Genomic DNA, 21218 nt, shown 5'->3' with positions numbered 1-21218 from the left:
GGGAGTTTCTGTCCTGGAAGAGAAGAGAGACAGGAAGGCCGGCAAGTAGGCAGGCAGGGTCAAGTGCGGGCTTCAGAATAACAAGCAATGGGTCTATCCAGGTGATAGAATACTACTCAGCCATGCAAAGGAATGGAGCGCTGATGCTCGGATTAACCTTAGAAACATTAAACCAAATGAAATAAGCCAGACAGAAAAAGCCACATATTGTATGCTTCCTTGTATGTGATATATTCAGGAAGGATATATTCAAGAACAGATAAATCCATAGAGACAGAAAGTAGGTGAATGGTTGTCAGAGGCTGGGGAAAGGGGGAATGGGAAGAAGCTACTTACTAAATAAGTTTTACTTTGGAAAATGTTTTGGTACTAGATAGAGATGGTGGCTACGTAACATTGTGAATGCAATGTGCTGAATATGACAGAATTGTACACTTTTTTTTTTTTTTTTTTTTTTGAGATGGAGTCTCACTCTGTTGCCCAGGCTGGAGTGCAGTGGTGCAATCCTGGCTCATTGCAACCTCCGCCTCCTGGGTTCAAGCGATTCTCCTGCCTCAGTCTCCTGAATAGCTGGGACTACAGGCACGTGCCACCTGGCCTGGCTAATTTTTGTATTTTTAGTGGAGACAAGTTTTCACCATGTTGGCCAGGCTGATCTCAAACTCCTGACCTCAGGTAATTCACCTGCCTCGGCCTCCCAAAGTGCTGGGATTACAGGTGTGAGCCACTGCGCCCAGCAGAATTGTACACTGTTAAGGTGTACGATTTTAAGTTTACATTTTAAGTGGTTAAAATGGCACATTTTATTATTTTAATATAATACAAGTGCTCAAAGCTTGTATATGTGGATGGAATCTTCAGCATTTAATGCAAACCATATAAAGCTTTGATGGGCAACTGCAAAAGTTTTATTTTGAATAGACAGAAACAGCTTCCTTCTCCAAAAAATAAAATAAATAAGTAAGTCCTGAACTAATGCTTGTTGCCCAGGGGGATGTTCTCAAACTGCTTCAGCCCCACTCCAAGAGCAGGTGGAGAAAGAGGGTTCTGTCCTCAGCACTCCTCGAGATGCCCAGGAGAAGAGGCATAGATATGTGAGGGGAGGTTCACATGGGTGATAAGATGGGGACCAGGCAAAATCTGGTGGTCAAAACAGGTACACAGGCAACTGTGAGGTTGGGGAGCTGCAACATGGTTTTCAAAGTGTGCTCTTCATACCAGCAGCGTGAATATCACCAGGGACTTAAAAATGCACATTTTCAGGCCTTTGAAATGCACATTCTCGGCCGGGCGAGGTGGCTCATTCCTGTAATCCCAGCACTTTGGGAGGCCAAGGCAGGTGGATCACCTGAGGTCGAGAGTTCAAGACCAGCCTAACCAACATGGAGAAACCCCATCTCTACTAAAAATACAAAAAAAATTAGCCGGGAATGGTGGCACCTGCCTGTAATCCCAGCTACTCAGGAGGCTGAGGCAGGAGAATTGCTTGAACCTGGGAGGCGGAGATTGGGGTGAGCCAAGATCACACCATTGCACTCCATCCTGGGCAATGAGAGCAAAACTCCATCTCAAAAAAAAAAAAAAGAAAGAAAGGAAAAGAAAAAGAAAGAAATGCATATTCTCAGGCTCTATCTACTCCAGCTTGACTGGGACCCAACTACACCTAAGTTCAAAATTCTGGGGATTGTCTGGGTGTGGTGGCTCATGCCTGTAATCCCATAACTTTGGGAGGCCAAGGTGGGCAGATCACCTGAGGTCAGGAGTTCAAGACCAGCCTGGCCAACATGGCAAAACCCCATCTCTACTAGAAATACAAAAAAATTAGCTGGGCATAGTGGCGCACGCCTGTAATCCCAGCTACTTGGGACACTTGGGAGGCTGAGGCAGGAGAATCACTTGAATCCAGGAGGTGGAGGTTGCAGTGAGCCAAGATAGCGCCATTGCACTCCAGCCTCGGCATCAAGAGTGAAACTCCGTCGCAAAATAAAAAAATTAAAATTCTGGGGTGTGGGGCCCAGCCCACTGTGTTTCAACAAACCTTCGCAGTGATTTTGATGCATGCTGAGGCTGGAGAAGTCCTGGGTGGGAGAATTCCTGTTGTGGGCTGGGGCTGGGGCTGGGGCTGGAAGCCTTGTTCCTAGGTCTGAGGTAGCTGTGTACACCTGGGGAAGGCCCTGCTGGACCGACTGACTCCCCGCATGGAGTGAGCCCTGCTCAGCCCACTGCCAGCATCAGGTACTCGGCTCCCCTCAGTAGCAGGCCACAGAGCTTCTCCCTCTCTCCAGGGTGACCAGGGGCACTCTGGTTTTCTCCTAGTTTCTCCTCCCACCTCCTCACCTCCTTTTAATCCAAGGGAAAGTCGTCCTGTTCCATTTTCTCATTTCCCTTCATTTCCTTACTTCTGCATTATCCTCAGACCATGAAACTAGTGGCCTGAAGGGAAGCAGAAAGATTGGTCATCCATCCTCCTTGAGATAATGATGAACAGCCTAGAGTACTACACTTCCTCCTCCAAAAAACTAATAGTAACACTGGCCCTGGGGGTCCCACACCCACCACGCCTCATCTCCAGACTCTTTACTAATGAGCGTCTCATCTAGCATCCTTTATTTATTTATTTATTTACTTGTTTTTGAGACAGAATCTCCCTCTCCCAGGCTGGAGTGCAGTCATGCAATCACCTCTCACCCAGTGGGCTCAAGTGATCCTGCCACCTCAGCCTCCTGAGTAGCTGGGACCACAAGTGTGCACCACCATGCCCGGCTAATTATTAATTTTTCTAGAGATGGGGTCTTGCTATATTGCCCAGGCTGGTCTCAGATGCCTGGATTCAAGTGATCCTCCCACTTTGGCCTCCCAAAGTTCTGGGATTATAGGCATGAGCCACTGCACCCAGCCTAGCATTTTTTAAATGCAATTAAAAAAGGCACAGAGGTGGTTGGGGGAGTTTAAAGTAAGTAATATGTAAGTTAAAATAAATGTAAATAAATAAGTTTGCAAATAAACCTAGCTCTGAACCCATTTGATAAAGCTCCCTCAACAGCAACCCAATGAAAGCCAGCAATAAAGAAATGAATAACATAAGTACCAAGGTTCTTTTTGGCCACCCAGACCTGCAGGAAAGGGGACTCAGAAGGTGCTACTTAAGGCCAGAGGCCTCTACTTGACCCTTGCTGTGTACTTTGGCAAAGGTGGGATAATGGAGCTCACCCCAGAATACAGTGGGCCCCGCCTCGAAGAGCAAAGACAGACGTAATGTCGAAGTTCATCTGGGGCTTCACGGAGATGACAACTTTCAGGAAAGGAGATAGAGCAACGTCCTTCAAGTTATAGCAACTACCGAAACGTCATTTTAATCTGATTTGGGGGTGACTTTTATCACTGGGAGGGTGAAAGAGGAGGATGGGGAAGGAAGGCCTGGGGGCTCAGCTGGGCTTCTTTCCCAGCACCCACTCGGCTTCACTCTGCCTCTGCCAGGGGAGAGACGCAGAAGTGGGAGCCAAGGCCCACCTGGCTCTCCTGAGGGAGGCAGATGTGTGCAAAAGCACAGACAGCCCCCCAACATCTGCACGGGGCCCCCAGGCCCTCCGATGGCTACCTGAGACACCATTTGCCCATCCAAGTGTCAGTTCCCTCGGCCTGGGTTCCCAGCCTTCAGTGGCACTCGGTTCAGCCGTCTGGTTTTTATCATAAACAAGGAGGGGGGAAAAGTGGGATTTGGAAATATTCTTTTATTTAAGCCACTATAAATTCAACTTCTTTCCCCTCATCTTTCTCAAATTCTTCTTATGATACAGATGTTTTCTGCATCATTGTCTGCTCAAATCTTGACTAGAACCTCCATGTGTAGGAACAGATGCTTTTAATGACTTTGGCCTCAAAGAAGACAGGGCCAAGGCAAAATTCTTCATTTACTTTGTCTGCAGCAAAACCAATAGCACATTCACAATTTGGGGCACAAAAGTTATAAATTTTAATTTTATGGTGTGCAACCAAGGGAAAAATGAGGCAGCCACTGATATTCTGTTCAGGTGATATTGACACTAAGGCTGAGGCCTTCAAACAGGTGTGTTCCTCGTCATTCGGTGGACGTTGATTAAACAACTGCCATGTGCCAGGCACTGTGCACAGGGGTGCATTGGTAAATTAGACTTCGGTCTTAGACTCTAGGGGCTGAAATGGGGGCCCAGATAGGTGAAGACGCAGTGAAATAACCACAAAGGGGAAAGACCCATCTCTCTCATATTTGCTCTTGGGTTCATCCATGCATTATTCAATACTTATGGCCCCAGGCACTGTGTGACAGTCCAGCCAGGGTGGGGGACACCAGTAGGCAAGAACAACGGGATGTGAGAGGCAGGGAACATGATAGGGGTACACACAGGGTACCCTGGGGGGATTTGATAAAGCAGTATTTTATCAGTCTTTTTTTTTTTTTTTTTTTTTTTTTGAGACGGAGTCTTGCTCTGTCGCCCAGGCTGGAGTGCAGTGGAGCAATCTGGGCTCACTGCAAGCTCCCCCTCCTGGGTTCACACCATTCTCCTGCCTCAGCCTCCCAAGTAGCTGGGACTACAGGCGCCTGCCACCACATCCGGCTAATTTTTTGTATTTTTTGTAGAGACAGGGTTTCACCGTATTAGCCAGGATGGTCTCGATCTCCTGACCTCATCATCCACCCGCCTTGGCCTCCCAGAGTGCTGGGATTATAGGCGTGAGCCACCGCACCTGGCCCACCTGGCTAATTTTTGTATTTTTCGTAGAGACAGGGTTTTGCCATGTTGACCAGGCTGCTCTCAAACTCCTGACCTCAGGTGATCCGCCCACCTGAGCCTCCCAAAGTGCTGGGATTATAGGCGTGAACCACCATGTCCAACCCATTGTTTTATTAGGATTCAAACCACTTAGGGCTTAGCCTTTTGACAGAAAGGAAACTGATTAAATTGTTACCTTCCTTTTTCTCCCCTAAGGGAGTTCAATCTCTGCCTGCTCAGCTTCTACTCTGCTCTCCTCTCTTATATTTATTTATTAGAGTCAGGGCCTCGCTCTGTCGCCAAGGCTGGAGTGCAGTGGAGCGATGGCAGCTCACTGCAGCCTCTAACTCCTGGGCTCAATAGATCCTCCCACCTCAGCCTCCCAAGTAGCTGGGACTACAGACACGCACCACCACACCCAGCTAATTTTTTTTTCTATTTTTCGTAGAGACAGGGTCTCACTATGTTGCCCAAGCTGGTCGCAGGCTCTCAAAGTGTTGGGATTATAGGTTTGAGCCACTATGTCTGACCTCTCCTCTACTTTGAATAAAGAACTTCTTTTTTCACCCAGTTTGTGGACTTTTTGTGACACAGAATAGGAGGAAAGATAAAGATGAGAGGACAGGAGAGGTGAATGGAAGTGGAGAAGGACTGGGTGACCATCTGAGTCATAGCAGAAGCACTAAATACATAAATAAATAAATAAAATAAGAAGAAGCCAGAAAAAGGCTAAGTAGAGTTACTCAGCGCAGAGAGTGAGGGAGGATGTAGACACATGAGAAAATATTGCCCCACTGGCTGTTGGATTGATGGAAGGTCTCACAGCGAGAACCCCAGAGCAGTTTCAGAGGAGAGAGAAGCGGAAAGAAAAGGAAAAGGCATTTGAAGAGAGGCTGGGTCGGTGGTTTTCAAGGTGTGTTGAAGATTGTGTGTCCCTGGGACCCTTCAGGGCACCTGCATACCTGCAAGTATTTTCACCATGACAGGAAGCTATTATCTGCCTTTTTTACTCCCTCCCTCACGATTGTACAGTGGAGTGTACTAGAAACCATCCGATGTGTGATATTGCCACTGGTGGAGTACAGAAGCAGCTCGGAGAACCCAGCTGTCTTCTATTAAGTCAGACATTAAAAAGATTTGCAAAAATGTAAAACAATTCTACTCTTCCTGTTAAAGTTTTTTCAATACAGCTTGTTTTCAATAAAAATGTGTCACTTATCTTAACCAATGGATTTATTGTTTTTAGAGTGAATTAATAAAGATAATTTTTAAATTCTCAGCTCTAATTTCTAACAGAGTGTATTGGTCTGTTTTCACGCTGCTGATAAAGACATACCAGAGACTAGGTAATTTATAAAGAAAAAGAGGTTTAATGGGCTCACAGTTCCAGGTGGTGGAGGAGGTCTCACAATCGTGGCAGAAGGAAGGGACGTCTCACGTGGCAGCAGGCAAGAGAGAATGAGAGCCAAGAGAAAGGGGAAAGCCCTTATCAAACCATCAGATCTCATGAGACTTATCACTACCACGAGAACAGTACGGGGGAAACTGCCCCTATGATTCAATTATCTCCCACCGGATCCCTCCCATAATCCCAACACGTGGAAATTATGGGAGCTACAATTCAAGATGAGATTTGTGTGGGGACACAGCCAAATCATATCATAAAGTAAATAGCATTAGATGGAGGGCACATACACAAAAACTCTCGAGTTCCTCAATTTATTTTATTTTTGGGAGTCTAGTCTTATTTATTGGTTACTCAAAAGAATCCTATTTTTGGCTGGACTCAGAAGTTGAATCTCACAGAAAGGACAGTGTGCATCTCTTGGCAATCTGTTCCTGGAGTTTGCCTTTGGCCTCCTTCATTCTCTTGGCCAAAAGTTCAGCGTATTTTGCAGTCTCTTCCTCATTTTTCTTAGTACACTGTTTCTTCAGAGCAATATGCCAGCATTTGTGTTGCAAGACACATGGAGTAACAAGAAGCTGAATCTTGGGTGCTTTGGTCCCAGGTTTTTTGCCTTCTTTAAGGGCTTTCTTAACAACAGATTGGTGGACATTATCTTCTTTAGAGAGACTGAAAAGTTAGTGGATTCTGCTAGCTCTTTTGGGCCCCAGGCGATGATGCTCCACAGTATCAGTCAGTTCGGGAATATCCTTCTATCCTCTTTTTTTTTTTTTTTTTTTACAATAACAAAGTTTAGAAAGCTCGGACTGGCATCCACAATGCAACTGCAAACAGCTTCGTGCTTCTTGCCCCAGTTCTCCTTGGTCTGTAACAGGAATGCCCCTTGCTCAGTAGTACACAGACCCAGCCATGAGTCAAGACACCCTGCTTCATGGGAAAGCTTATTTGTCGTTTTTGTCAATGATTCCCATCACAGAACCTTTCCATTCTTCACCCAGAGCATCAGCAGCAACTTCTGTGGCTGTACACTTCTCATAAAAAATACAAAGTTTGCATTCCTCATCCACTTCAAGGAGCTTCTGGCAGCCGACAGCTAGAAAGGAGACATTCAGCTTCACCTTGAAGTGGCTGATTGCCTCTGAGGGGCCTTGAAAAAGAGCCCTCAATAATTTTAAAGAGTGAGACCAAAACGTTTGAGAATTGTTGGTGTAGGTTATAAAATTGGACGCCTTTTTTGTGCTTTTTGAGGGATTCATATAAGAGCTGGGCCATGTGGGCTCTTCATTCTTTGGGATCAGCCATAAGAACCTAAAAGAGGGGCAAAACAGACACAAACGTTATCCATTATTATTATTATTATTATATGGACAGTAATCAGAAAAAGACTGAATACGCAACATAGTCAGGATTATTTGGAAAACCAGGCATTGCCCAAAGATTTCATTGACACTTTGCATCTTTGTATGTTACTGGAACACGTTGGTACAGTTGTCACTGGGAGATACAGCACTTAACTTTTAACAAAGGGTCTCTCAAACTAGGAGTCCAGGGATACATCTCAGGGGTCACTAGTTTCACAGATTTGAGACACACATCTATAAACTAAATGGAAAATGCCTTCAAACTACATATAACTAACAAACCACAACTCTGCCTTGAAGCTGAATTGTGACAGAAATACCAATAAATGTGGCCGCTGTATCTCTGAATACAAATGTGCCGTGGCCCTGTGCTGTGTGAGGGGTGGCCAGCTTGCCCCAGGCCCTCTGACACTCTGGAGCTTGCTCTGTGGTCCCTCAAGCAAGTGGGAAAATGATCCTTGCATGTCCAGTGTGATTAATTAATTAGAAGAAATACAGTGTATTAATCCATCCTCACACTGCTATAAAGAAATTCCCGAGACTGGGTAATTTACAAAGGAAAGAGGTTTAATTGACTCACAGATCCATATGGCTTGGGAGGCCTCAGGACACTTACAACCATGGCAGAAGGCGAAGCAAGGACCTTCTTCACATGGTGGCAGGAGAAAGAGAGAGTGAAAAGCCCAGGAAAAAACACCATTTATACAACCCTCATATGTCGTGAGAACTCCCTCACTATCATGAGAACAGCCTGGGGGAAACTGCCCCCATGATCCAATCACCTCCCACCAGGTCGCTCCCTCAACACCTGGGGATTACAATTCAAGGTGAGATTTGGGTGGGGACACAAAGCCTAACCATATCACACAGCAAGGAAGAATGTGCTCAGAATGGGAAACCCGATGTGTGATATTGCCGCTGGCGGAGTACAGAAGCAGCTCTGAGAACCTAGCTGTCTTGGAGACCTGTGAGATCTCCAAGGTCCTTTCCAGCTATGCAGTCTAAAATAGTACATCTGCATTGGATAAAGAAAATGTGTTGTATACACAGTGGAATACTACTCAGCCATAAAAAAACAATGAAATCATGTTCTTTGCAGCAACATGGATGCAGCTGGAGGCTGTTACCCTAAGTGAATTAATACAGGAACAGAAAACCAAATAGCACATGTTCTCATTTATAAGTCACTGGGAACTACAGAGGGAGGAGGGATGGAGAGGAGTGAAGGTTGAAAAATTAGCTATTGGGTACTATGCTCACTACCTGGGTGATGGGATCAATCATGCCCCAAATGTCAGCATCATGCAATATACCCATGTAACAATTCTGCATGTGTACCCCCTTAATCTAAAATAAAAGTTGAAATTTTTTTTAAAAAAGCTTCTCTAAAAAATAAAATAAAAATAGCACCTCCTTCAAATGGTCTGAAATCATATGCCAGCCAAGAGGCAGATGATGGTGCTATGGACTGGATGCTTGTGTCCCCTCCAAATTCATGATCTTGAGGCTAGTGTCCTTATAAGAAGAGGAAGAGACCAGAGTGCACTCTTTTTCTGTCACGTAGAACATAGTGAGAAGACGGCCATCTGCAAGCCAGGAAGAGAGGCTTCACCAGCAACCCAATCAGCCAGCACTTTAATCTTGGACTTCCAGCCTCCAGAACTGTGAGAAATAAATTTCTGTTGTTTAAGCCACACAGTCTATAGTATTTGTTATAGCATCCTGAGCAGACTAAGACAGATGACAATCTCCGTGGCCCCATTTTGGTTGAGGTAGTATTCAATCAATTAGGTGTTCATTTTGGACAAAACTTTGCAGCCTCTTGCTAGTGATTCCTAGTGGATTCTAGCTGGTTGTCTTATTAAGAATTTTATCAGAAAACCTATAGAAGACTTGGCACAACTCTGCCCCACACACGTGCAGCCTTAATTTAATGAAGGGCCACCTAATAAAGGAAGGGCTGGGAGTCAAGGGGCCTCGGATTAGGTTTCTGCTCTGCTACTAAATAGCTGCCTGGGCTAGAAGGTTCTTCTTCTCTTTGGGTTCCAGGGACTTACCAAGGGCAGAGCAAAGGGAGCAGCCCTCAGCCATAGGGAGTTGGGGCCACTGTCCATAAAGAATTTTAGAGTAATAATAAAACTGACTAAAAGTCCACTTTTAATTATCACTGTGCTTTGGCAATTCTACACAAAGTCAGTGACAAAATTTTCCTCCCTATAAAAACATCTTTTTATTTTAAGTTCTATACAATGGCTATAGTTCACGTAGATTTTTAATCTATTTGCATTAACCTTAACATATTCATATTCTCCATTGTATTCGTTTTCCGTGTCTGCATAACCCACTGCCACAAACTTAGTGGCTTAAAACAAACCCACCTGTTGCTTACAGGTCTATGGGTCAGAAGTCTAGTGCAGTGTGGCACAGTGGGCTTTCTGCTCTGGGACACAGTGCTGAGCTTATGTGGTCGGCCAGGCTGAGTCCTCACCTGGAGGTTCTGGGGGAAAATTCACTTTCCAGCTCATCCTGATTACTGGCAGAATTCAGATCCTTGCTGTTGTCTTAGTTCTGAAGTTCCCATTTCCTTGCTGGCTGTCTCCTGGCTGGGGCTACTGTTGGCTCCTAAGGCCACCCACATTCCTTACCTCATGACCCCTTCATCCTCGAGCCAGCCACATGTGTCAAATAGTTCTCATGCTTCAGATCTCTGATTTCCCACGTATCTGATCTCTGCACCAGATCAGGAAGGCTTGTGGGATTTGGCCAAGCCCACCTGGATAATCTTCCTAAAACATCAACTGATTTCGGATCTTAATTACATCTGCAAAGTCCTTCAGAGCAGTCCCTATATTAATGTTTGATTCGATGATGGAGAAGATGCTTGTAGACCAGGAGCTGGAAATCTTGGGGACTGCCTTAGAATTCTGCCTGCCGCAATTCTTCATAGATGTTGTACACTACATGGAAGTTAATTCAGACAACTTGCAATTATACAGTTGGCCCTGGATTAGCACGGACTCAGCTACATCTGTTCCTTAGGAGAGTAAGTTTGCTTTGCGTTCCTTTTGAGAAAGTTCACTGTGAGTTCGTGTCTCATCTTCTGTAGAACCACATATTCCTGCATTTAAGTAGTAGGTTTGAAATGAACACTGATGATAGAGTGACTGTAAAGATAAAGAAACAGAATTTGAGTTACTGCAATTGTGCCTTTCTATGGAATCACTTGGAGTTTTGACTTACGTTTAAAATTTAAACTTTGCACATAACAGAGATAGTGTACTTTCTGTGAAACACAAAGCAACCTGAAAGTACAATATCTCTGTTATGTGCAAATTCTTCATATGTGAAATACATTGTTAAATTTGAAAAATATTTGAAAATGTGAATATTTAAAATTGAAATGCATTTTTTCTATTCATCTTGCTTTTTGTTCAATTGCTATTCAACTATAATATTGTTCATGGCCAGGAAAGACCAATTTTGTTTGGTTTTTGTTTTGTTTTGTTTGGGACAGAGTTTCACTCTTTTTTCCCAGGCTGGAGTACAATGGCGCGATCTCAGCTCACTGCAACCTCTGCCTCCTGGTTCAAGCAATTTTCCTGTCTCAGCCTCCCGAGTAGCTGAGATTACAGGCATGCGCTACCACACCCAGCTAATTTTTGTATTTTTAGTAGAGATGGGGGTTTCACTGTGTTGGCCAGACTGGTCTAGAACTCCTGACCTCAGGTGATCCACCCGCCTCTGCTTCCCAAAGTGCTGGGATTACAGGCATGAGCCACCGTGCCTGGCCGAAAGACCAGTTTTTAGGTACATAGTTTTCCTCATTATATATTACAAAAATTAATGTAATTAAAAAGCCTGAATCCATTGCATCTTTCCTTTGTTGTAGTGGGTATTTATTTTATATTTTAAGTTTTACTCTCATGATTATATATACAAAGTTCAATAAAAGGGAACTTTAACTGCATTAGTCTGGCCATTATTATTAGTCGTTACATTTCTGATATGGTTTGGCTCTGTGTCCCCACCCAAATCTCATCCTGAATTGTACTCCCGTAATTCCATGTATTGTGTGAGGGACCAGGCGGGAGATAAATGAATCATGCAGGTGGTTTCCCCCATACTGTTCTCATGGTAGTGAGTAAGTCTCACGAGATCTGATGGTTTGATAAGGGGAAACCCATTTCACGTGGCTCTCATTCTCTCTCTTGCCACTGCCATATGAGATGTGCCTTTCATTTTCCACCATGATTGTGAGGCCTCCCCAGCCACGTGGCACTGTAAGTCCAATAAACCTCTTTCTTTTGTAAATTGCCTAGTCTCAGGTAAGTCTTTATCAGCAGTGTGAAAATGGACGAATACAATGATTATTACTAAAAACATTTTGTTGTAAATGGGGTATGTGTGATAAAAAGGAACCCACTCTGAGTGTCAAGTACATTGGGCACCCACTGCAAATGCTCAGACATGCCTTATGGATGTCAGCAGAGGAAAATGCTTCCTGGCCGCCCGCTACCTTCAGGGGACTGTGCTGAGTGCCTTGCAGATATTTTCTCATCTAATCCTCACAAGAACGTCATTTTAGAAATGAGAAAACAGCCCAGAGAGCCATTCACTTGCAAGTGGAGAAGCTGAGACTTGAACCCATGCTAAGACTGTTCACTCACTGGCATCTCTCAGAAAGGCCTTGGTTTGTTGAAAGTGATGCATTTTGATCCTGCCTGTCCAGAGCGGGCAAGGGTAAGATTCCTGGATGCAACTTCGCTGCTGAAGAGAACATTATTGGCTCCTGAGCTCCGACTGAGACATGCATGCTGACTCTCCCCACTGGCTCTCCTTGGATGCCTTCCTCCGGCCCCATCTGTACCCCTGCAAAGGCAAGACTTGCTTGGGAGGTTTTTGAATGTGCCTGCCTGCATGTTAGTGTCAGAGTTCTTTCAGAGCTGGGACTGTGTGTGGTTAAAATGTATAACCCAGCAACTCCCAGGGTCCTTGGTACGTAATACGGGCTTGAGAAATGTTTGTGGAACTTACCTGACTGGCTGAGTAAAAATTACAGGCTTAAGTGAGTGTTGGAGAATTCTCTGGGAATTTTGCTTAATAACGTGACTCTCATCTCCCATGAATGATGATCGATTCCTTCCTCTGGCAGGAAGTAGTGGTTGGTTACTGTAGCCAGAGAGATTTTTTTTTTTTCCCTATGCAACCCGTGGGTGGATTAAAATGGAAGGAGCGAGCCAAGCTGAGCCAGGAAGGACAGCCAAGGTCAGCAGGGCTGACGGATCCCTGCACGCTGTCAGTAAGAGGAGAGGCTGTAGTCGCTAAACCATCCACAACTATTCCGGTTCTTTTCTCCTTCTGGTTCATGGTAAAATTTTAATTCTCTGCACCCACTGAAATTAGCCTTGGCCACATGACTTGCTGTGGCCCTGAAATATGAGCTCTGGAGGCTTGTGCGCAATTTGCCGCATTGCCTTCTTCTCGTGCCAGAGTGATCAGGGACTTGGGTGTGGAGAAATCTTCATCAACCTGGGTCCTTAAGTGTTTGTAGAAATCCCCTGCCAACCCATGTTAGACATGTAGGACCAGCAAGAAATAAGCTTGATGCCATCCTCATATGATTGACAAACATTCTGGATAGAAATATAATTAAGCATTAATCAGGATGCACTATTTTTTTTTCTGAGATAGGGTCTTGCTCTGTTGCCCAGGCTGGAGTACAGTGACATAATCATGACTCACTGCAGCCTCAACCTCCTGGGCTCATGTGATCCTTCTACCTCAGCCTCCTGAGAAACTAGGACCACAGGCAAATGCCACCACACTTGGCTAATTTTTTTAAAATTATTTTTTGTAGAGACAGGGTCTCACTATGTTGCCCAAGCTGGCCTCAAACTCCTGGGCTAAAGTGATCCACCCTCCTCAGCCTCTCAACATGCTGGGATTACAGGTGTGAGCCACTGCACCCAGTATCAGGCTGTCCATTGACCCACTTCCTTATAAGGGAAAGTCACACAGCACTGGATAGCGACCACTCGCATCCCCATTTTTCCTATAGATAGGATCTCTGGTGTTAGAGTCAGAGGCTTTTGTTTAAGAATTCCTGAAGATGTTTTCCAGATCCCAAATTTCAGCGGAACAACTGACACCAACCAGTTTGAAGGCCCCCATGAAGTAAAATCATCATGAGAATACAGCTTCTTCCTCTCCCTGTCCCATGACTTCACCTTGCACTTTTCTACCAATCAACTCTCTCCACACTTCAGCCCACTCTGAAACTCTTAAAAACACTAACTTCTCAGGGACACAGATTTGAAGGTTTCTCCCATCTCCTCATTCATCAGCCCTATGATTAAACCTCTTTCTCTGCTATGACCCAATGTCTTGGGGTATTGGCTTGCTGCACACATCAGGCAATGGACCTATGATGGTTACAAACGTATTGTATGAGGTCACTAAGATTTGGTGGATGCTTGTTATTGCAGCAGCACCTAGCCTCTCCTGACTAGCTCAGAGGACCTGAGGCAGACATGAGGAGGCTGAGGAGGACATCAAGAAACTGAAGAGTTAAGGAAAAGAGAAACAGGAAATGTGGATTAGGGGGTCAGTGTGGACCCTGGAGCTGGGGCAGTTTCCTGTGGCTGGGCTGTCCACACTGTGCAGCAGGCTGGATTCCTCTGAGGCTCCAGAAGGGGGAAGTAAGCACAGGCCATGGAGTGATGCCATCCATGTGCGAAGGATGATTTTGTAGCATGTGCTGACTGTGGGTCACCACTGACTGGGGAAGAGGTGGAGGAAAAGGGTTGGGAAGAATATGTATCATGCACCGAGCAGTGTGATCCCAGAATGTTCTAATGCTCCTCAAGAACAAATGAGTCGGGCATCAAGGAAGGATGCCAACCTCAGACTTCCTCTGTGGGGAGCAGTGCTGAGCTGGCAGTGAGTTATCCGTTTATCCCTTGTGCACGGTGGCTAAGGTACTTACTCTGCAGCCACTCCTATAATAGAAGACTTCCTCTAGGATGTTGGTCGTTTCTTACTCATACATTCACTCTGCAAATATTTGAGCTCCTAGGCACTGAGCCTACCACAGTGAGTAGACAGGTTTCATGGACTTTATGGTCTGCTTATGGCCAAATAATTAATAGCAATTCTCAATATGGATTGCTAAGTACTCTGACAGAGGTAAGTATAGGTTGCTTGGGAGAAGGGCATAGAAACCAGTCCAGAGGTCTACAAAGAATGAGACTGTAAGTAACTGAATTGGGAGTTAAGTGCATGCTTCTGCATAGCAAAAGCCCCCCATAATTACACGTAAATAAATGCCACCCTTCCCAGCAAGGGCCTGGGAGTGCAGGAAAATATCGAGTTGCCTGAGGATCTGAACGTAATAGAAAAAGTTCTGAAAGTCAAAGGTCTTGCAATAGAACATTCAAGAGGTGAAGCCTTATGATTCATTGACTTGGGTTCACTCAGTGGTCAAACCAAAGAAGAAAACCAAAAAAAAAAAAAAAAAACTGAGGGAACCCAGGTGTCTGGAATGAATTAACTCTTTTTTTCCTCCTTTTTTTTTTCTTTTCTTTCTTTTTTTTTTTAAATGATGAAGGCTGCCAGAAACTCAAGGGACCTGAGGATATTAGAGAATTAGAATTTCACAATGATAATGGGACTGTGTCCATCTATAGTTAACTCTTCCCACTCCACAGAGTCCCAGCACATCATTCTTATCCCACCCCCTCCACTGACCAAGTCTCATCCTTTAAGACCCAGTTTAAAATCCACCTCCTGGAATTAATTATACCAAGCCAACTCTAAACAATGGTCACCTGTTGGGAATGGAATTGCATAGGGGAATGAGGGAACTATTCATTTTTTACTTTTATCAATTTTTATAAGTATGTATCATTTTGTTTAAATAAAGCCAAAATTAAGCTTATGAGGAAAAAGAAAATTCCACCTCCTCCACGGACCCTTCTCTGCTTCTCTGTTGTACAGTGGCCCCATGCTCATCTCATTGCCATCTACCTCTTACTGGTTTTTCACAACTAAGTCCTTTCCTCTACTTTGGACTCAGCCCCAGCTACAGCCACCTGTAGAATGCACATAGCATTGCTCATATACAGGGGACTAAATGAATGGTTGGCGAAGGAATAAAAGCCTGTAATGTTGGCACCTCAGCTTACGAAAGTTGTGGGGAGTTTTCTGTGCTAGAAAGTCGTGCCTTTCACTGAGCCCCCAGCTTTAAGCAGTTTCATAAGTAGATGTTAACAGCTGTGTTCCAGTCCCTGCTGGTTCCCACACACCCACGCCAGGAAAAGGCTGGCCAGATCATCTCCCCAGGAAACGTGGAATGATAGTACACGGGAGCTGCTGGGAGCTGGGGAACCTGCAACTCTTCCTCCTGTGAGGAAACAGGACCCTAAGTTGGCGTCCTGTGTCTAGAGAGCCTGCCCCAAATGTGCTCACCTAGAAGAACGGCTCTCCTCCCTCCCCTCCCTCCCCTCCCTGGGCGCTGGGTATTTTTCCCACGTGGATCCACTAGATGGCCTGCAACGAACACAGTGACTTTGAGGAAGCCTGTGTTGGAAAAGGAAATACTTCCTTGCTTATCTGTTTGTTTGCTTTGTCATTCACCATTTGTCCTCATAAATCCTTTCAAGTGTAACTGATATTAAAAACCAATAACTTGCACATTCAAGAACAGGAAAAGGGCTGTGTCAGAGTTGAATCTGTGGGTCTTCAGGCAGAGATTTCTGATAGTTGGCAAAATAATCAGAAATTGTTTTGCCAAAATGATTTCTGAGTGTTAGCATTTTGTTCATTACAACATAAACAACTCTGCATAGAAAGAAATGAATAAATAATTCTAGGGACTTAATAAGTATCTTTTAAACTACTTCAAATAAAGAGAAATGACAAGACCCAGTACTGGTTAAGTATGAGATACAGCAGGCTCATATGCACATCACTGGTGCCCTACACATCACTGTGGTTTTTGCAAAGTAATGTGGCCTTTGCTATAAGAGCAGTGAGATGGCTGGGAGTGGTGGCTCACACCTGTAATCCCAACACTTTGGGAGGCTGAGGCAGGTGGATCACTTGAGCTCAGGAGTTAGAGACCAGCCTGGCCAACATGGCAAAACCCCGTCTCTACAAAAAAAATTTAAAAATTAGCTGAGTGTGGTGGTATACACCTGTAGTCAGGAGGCTGAAGTGGGAGGATCGCTTGAGCCTGGGAGGTGGAGGTTGCAGTGAGCTGAGATCATGCCACTGCACTCCAGCCTGGACAACAAAGCCAGACCCTGTGTCAAAAAAAAAAAAAAAAAGCCGTGAGATAACTCATACTCTTTAACCAGGAAACTTTCAGGAAATATCTAAAAGTTAGAGAAAAACAATCAGTATTAAAATGTCCAGATTGCTGCTATTTGTAGTAACAAAAACTTGATAATAATTTACAGAACAACAATAGGGGAATGACTTAGTCAACTGCAGTATATCAATATAATAGGTGAAATTAAAAAGGATGGTAAGTGTGAGCTCAGCCTGTACCTGTGCATGTAAAGCCATGTTTTTTTTTTAAAGGTCCAGGCTTATTATTTATTTAAAGTACAGGCCTGGCATGACGGCTCATGCCTGTAATCCCAGCACTTTGGGAGGCTGAGGTGGGCAGATCACTTGAGTCTCAGGAGTTTGAGACCAGCCTGGGCAACATGGCTAAACTCCTATCTCTACCAAAAAAAAAAAGAAAAAAAATACCACACAGTTCAAAGTCACTAAATCATTAAATCCAGTACAAAAGAAATGGCTCCCATTTCCTGGATTGGCATCAGACATCCTACCAGCTGCAATTACATCATTTTTATCTATCGTCTGCTTTTCCTTTTGTGGGGGAGTAGGGGTGGGGTCTTATAAATGGGTCAAAGAGACTTCAACCTCAAAACCAAGGAGAAATCCCTGCTTGCGGAGAAACACAGGAAATGACTCTTTCTCTGTGAAAGGCAGTCAGGAACTCTGCTCCAGTGATGAGGGCCACTGATGGTGTGGGAGAGTGATCACGAAGAGAATCTTCCTGGAGGTGGCACAAAGTCAGCAAGAGCCCAGGAAATCACACTCCTGAGATGGCTGCTGTCACCACCATCACCCTCTCTTCTGTCTCCCCTCGGTGCCATCAAATTGAGTGAGGAACAAGGGAAAGTAACTACATGTAGAAAACCAAAGTGAACAGGAATGTGGGTGGTGTGAACATAAAAGGAGAAACTAAAAATGATCAAAAGTTTCTCCTGCACTGTGGTGGAAATCTCTGATCCATTTCTTCATGTGTCTAACTTCCAAGGAGGGGGCTAACAGCACAGACATGGGACCAAAGGCCCATGTTGGCTCAGAGATCTAAACGGTGGGCCCCTCTGAGATGGTAACTGCAACCAAGGTGTCTGTGATGTCCTTGGTTACTCCACCTCCTGACCAGGGGTCTAGTTTGCCGTTGCTGAAAACGATGTCCATGTGTGAACTCATGTTTTTGCCTCCACACACAGTAGTGATCCAGGAGGGCCTTGGTCTCACACCCCACTGTTTAAAACAGTTATCAGAAAACTCCTTCAAGTTCCACGAGTGAAGTTCAAACAAAAAACGCTATAAAAAGTTAGATGCGTAAGGATAGCTCACCACTGCACATCACCCAGTCTTCAGAGATCCAGTCTTTCAAATGTCGAATGTCAGGAAGCCGTTGCAAACTACCGTCCATATTTGAGAGTCGATTAATGGCATCTCAGGACCTACAGAGGTTCTCTGAATAATATGAACCACGTTTCCTAAAATCTGTAGTTACGATCTTCATAAATACACCACAAGATACCAAATCCTTAAACTGCCAGATAAGGGCAGAAGTTGCAAGAGCTCCAACTACCATATGAGGGTATTTCATTCTGAACTAGGCTGCAAGCATGCCACCATAGGGGCCCTAGAGGGCCATGACAGGGTGATTTTCAGCTCCTAGGACTGTTCTTTTCAAGTGTTTGATTAGCTCTGCAAAATCAGCCAGAGCTTGCTCTGATGTCAGGAGATCCAAGTGTCCAGAATCCTTGAATGGGTCATCACAGGGCAGGGACTCTCCGCAGTATCGCTGTTCCGCATACACCAACATAGCTTTCAGTTCCTCAGCCCCATCCCACATGAACCACGTATTATTGCGGAACCAGATGATGTCCCTGTCATATTTCTTCCAATATTTATCTGCTATTAGATACTGCTGTTAAAAAGTTTTCACAGCATGAAATCCAAAATGATCAATCCTCAGTTGGAAGTGGAGAACTGAGTTGTTCTCGGCAACAGCCGGGTGAGATGCGGGGTTGTCTGGTGAGCGCAGGCTGCCGAGAGTCCTTAAGGCTGGCTGGAGGGCTGTGGTGGTCCAGGGCGCCAGGAAAGCCAGGAGCAGGAGTAGGAGCAGGAGCAGGAGGGCTTGGTGGCCCATGGCTCAGGCTGGTGGCTGCGGTGCAGGTCTAAAGCCATGTTAAATCAATGTTTTCTCTATTTAAAAAGTAATTTTCTAGTTTTGAGGCTGAGTTTAAGAGCAGATCATTTTTCTCTGAGTAAGCCCTTAGACAACCAAGTATCACCAGATAAGAGTTAAACAAAAGTAAATTCAACAGCTGCCTTCCACCCAGAGCTGGGAGGGAGTGGACAGCCCCTAGACTGGGGAGAATATAGGGCAGCTTTATGGAAAGCGGGGCTGGGAAATGTCAGACGGCTTGGGCTATTCTAACAAAATACCACAGACTGAGTGGCTTTAACAACGGAAATTTATTTCTCATAGTTCTAGAGGCCGGAAGTCCAAGATCAAGGTTCTGGCTGATGTGGTTCCTGGAGAGGGACCGCTTCCTGGCTTGCAGATGGCCACCATCTCACTCTGTCCCCGCATGCAGAGGACGGGGATCTGGTGTCTCTTACTCTTCTTATAAGAACACTAATACCATCCTCATGACCTCATCTAAACCTAATTGTCTCCCAAAGGCCCCACCTCCTAATATTATCCCATTGGGAATTAGCATTTCAACATATAAATTTGAGGGGGATACAAATATTTAGTCTATAGCAAGGGAGAATTCCACCAGCAGATGTTGGGCAGTGCACAAAAATAGTCCAGGCTGGGCTAGGCGTGGTGGCTCATGCCTGTAATCCCAGCACTTTGGGAGGCTGAGGCTGGTGGATCACCTGAGATCAGGAGTTCAAGACCAGTCTGGCCAACATGGTGAAACCCCATCTCTACTAAAAATACAAAAAATTAGCCGGGTGTGGTGATGGGCACTTGTAATTCCAGCTATTCTGGAGACTGAGGCAGGAGAATCACTTGAGCCCGGGAGACAAAGGTTGCGGTAAGCCAAGATTGTGCCATTGCTCTCCAGCCTGGGCAACAAGAGCAAAACTCCATCTCAAAAAAAACAAAAAAGTCCAGGTTGGAAAGGCCCAAGAGCTGCTTCCTCTGCTAGTCTAGCTGGGAGCAGTCATGGCTGTGATGAGGGAGCGGTCATGGCTGTGATGAGGAGAGGCTGGGCACTCAGGGCTGGCCCAAACATGCACACATAAACCACAGTCAGATTGCATCACTAACAGCCATTCACACGCCTTTAATTCAGACCTAGCATTGAACCTAGAATCAAACTACTGCACTATTACATGTTGCACCATCTTGTATACAAGGAGACTTCAAAAAGCTCATGGAAAACTACAACTAACAGATTAAAATAAAAAATATAAACTTTCTCAATATAGGCTCCATCAAGTTCAAGACACTTTTGTAAGTGATATTAGCCTTCTAGTCAACCCTCAGAGAACTGAGGGTCCTGGGAATTTAACCATGTCAATACAGTCATTTTTACATTTATTAACCGAAGAAAAATGAGTGCCCTTTAAGAATTTTTTAAGATTAAGATATAAAAAAGAAGTCAATCAGGACTATAAGGTGGATGCCTAATGATTTCCCACTGAAACACTCACCAAATTACCCTTGTTTGATGAGAGGAATGAGCAGGAGCATTGTTATGATGGAGAAGGACTCTCTAGTGAAGCTTTCCTGGGCATTTTTCTACTAAAGCTTTAGCTAACTTTCTCAAAACACATTCAGAATAAGCATATACTATTGTTCTTTGGCCCTCCAGAAAGTCAACTAACAAAATACCTTGAGCATCCCAAAAGACTGTTGCCATGATCCTTGCTCCTGACTGGTCCACTGTTGCTTTGGCTGGATCACTTCCACTTCTTGGTAGCCAGTGCTTAGATTGTGCTTTGTCTTCAGGATCATACTGTAAAGCCACATTCCATCTCCTGTTATAATTGTTACAATTCTTCAAGAAATGCTTCAGGATCTTGATCCCCTTGTTTAAAATTTTCATTGAAAACTCTGCTTTTGTCTGTAGCTGATTTGGGTGCAACAGTTTCAGCAGCCATCAAGTGGAAAGTTTGCTCAAGTTTAATTTTTCAGTCAGAATTACGTAAGCTGAACCAATTGAGATGTGTATGGTGTTGGATATTTTTTCTGTTGTTAATCATTGGTCCTCCTCAATTAGGGCATGGATAAGATGAATTTTTTCCTCAAAAATTGATGTGGATGGTCTGCTGCTGTGGGCTTCATCTTCCATATCATCTTGTTCCTTCTTAAAATGAGCTATCTGTTCATAAACTGCTGACTTCTTCAGAGTATCATTCCTA

General features: G+C 44.6%; 2 pseudogenes; both read right to left on the bottom strand.

Moving 5' to 3' along the window:
- Window positions 1-6521: 6521 nt before the first annotated feature.
- Window positions 6522-12378, bottom strand: LOC129055865 (small ribosomal subunit protein eS6-like; annotated as a pseudogene).
- A 5768-nt stretch (window positions 12379-18146) lies between these two features.
- On the bottom strand, window positions 18147-18984 carry LOC129057621 (lysosomal Pro-X carboxypeptidase-like; annotated as a pseudogene).
- Window positions 18985-21218: the final 2234 nt, after the last annotated feature.

This window comes from Pongo abelii, chromosome 12 (genome assembly GCF_028885655.2).
Source record: "Pongo abelii isolate AG06213 chromosome 12, NHGRI_mPonAbe1-v2.0_pri, whole genome shotgun sequence".
Lineage (NCBI taxonomy): Eukaryota > Metazoa > Chordata > Mammalia > Primates > Hominidae > Pongo > Pongo abelii.
Note: the sequence above shows the minus strand (reverse complement) of the source record. Positions and strands in the feature narration are given on the sequence as shown.